The sequence below is a fragment of the Electrophorus electricus genome, chromosome 17, assembly GCF_013358815.1.
Source record: "Electrophorus electricus isolate fEleEle1 chromosome 17, fEleEle1.pri, whole genome shotgun sequence".
In the NCBI taxonomy this organism is placed as follows: domain Eukaryota; kingdom Metazoa; phylum Chordata; class Actinopteri; order Gymnotiformes; family Gymnotidae; genus Electrophorus; species Electrophorus electricus.
This window is the reverse complement of record NC_049551.1, coordinates 17,331,206-17,332,542: the sequence shown is the minus strand read 5'-3', so window position 1 is coordinate 17,332,542 and position 1,337 is coordinate 17,331,206. Positions and strand designations below refer to the sequence as shown.

At 52.1% G+C, this 1,337-nt stretch overlaps 1 protein-coding gene across 26 annotated transcripts in view; it reads left to right on the top strand.

The window, feature by feature from the left end:
- The window catches only part of LOC113583472 (calcium/calmodulin-dependent protein kinase type II subunit beta), a 35,290-nt gene extending 34,382 nt beyond the window's left edge, over positions 1–908 (top strand). For all 26 annotated transcript variants that reach the window (XM_027019983.2, XM_027019964.2, XM_027019940.2 and 23 more), the window contains one exon: positions 1–908. This exon is cut by the window's left edge and continues 26 nt beyond it. The gene's annotated coding sequence lies outside the window, so the exon portion shown is untranslated.
- Positions 909–1,337: the final 429 nt, after the last annotated feature.

Here is a 1,337-nt window from a genome sequence, read left to right as displayed (position 1 = left end):
GAGGGCTCTTTGCGGAGGAGGAGGGGAGGAAGGTGGAGCAGATGGTGGAGAGTTCCAGCGCTGGACAGCTCACCACCTCCCAGCCTTTACAGACCACGCCTGCGTGCCACACCCACCCACCCCGACCGGGCCGCTGTCCACCTCCACCCAGCCCCCATCCGTCGCGCGACTCTGCTTCCACACCCTCGACCGTCACGCCGACAGTCAACATAGCGTCAGCGGTACACAAAAATTGATCGTACAACTACCTATTAGGACTTATCATCTCCCTGCCAAGATTCGCCCGAGTGAGTGCAAATATCAGCCGTGGAGAGTGAGCACAGGCTCTAGATAACTGACGTCTGAAGCCTCGCCCAGTGCTCTGGCCTGTGGGAAGTCTTCCGTCCCACAATCCCCGTCCCCTCTCGTCTCTGCTCTCCACGCGTGTCTCCACTGGCCTTAAGCTCTGTGTGTCAAGGCACTTCTACCTATAATAGATCATATTTTAATGAAGTACTATTGATAATCTTCTTTATTATTATTATAATGATAATTATTATTATCATGGTTCTGCCACTTTAAGTATTGCCGTTGTCCTATTGAGACTGTATGTTTATTTAGTCAAACGATTGATGCCAGTTATACATTGAAACACGCGTTTTTGAGAAGCATGGATTTGTTTCCGGATTCCTCTGTGGGGCTTTGGTTTGTTTATTTGGGTACGATGCAGTGGACTCTGGTTCTGCTGTGTGGGTTGAAGTGTGTGACTGGCCATCGCTGTCAGCCTGACCCTCGAGGAGAACCTCGAGGAGAGGAGTCTCAGTCCTGTCACCAGCCCAAGCTCTCAGCCACCTACTGTGTGTGTGTGTGTGTGTGCGTGTGTGTGTGAGTGTGTGCATGTGGGCGTGCATGTGTGTGTGTGTGTGTGCGTGTGTGTGAGTGTGTAGATGTGGGCATGCATGTGTGTGTGCGTGCGTGTGTGTGTGCATGTGTGTGTGTGCGTGTTTGTGTGTGTGTGTGTGTGTGCGTGCGTGTTCGTGTGTGCGTGTGCGTGTTCGTGTGCATGTGGGCGTGCATGTGTGTGTGCGTGCGTGTGTGTGTGCCTGTGCGTGTGTGTGTTCATGTGTGTGTGTGTGCGTGTGTGTGTGCGTGTTCGTGTGTGTGTGTGTGCGTGTGTGCATGTGGGCCTGCTTGCATGTTTTTAAGTGGTCTCCTTGCGCCTTTCTCCTCAGACTTGCGATCACTGTCCACCCTGTTGTGGAAGTGTGTTAGTTTCGGTTTCGACGCCGTATAGGAACGTGGGGCATCATTTAGAACTATAATGGGAAAGTGGTGTAGGACTTGAGTTCTGCATACTG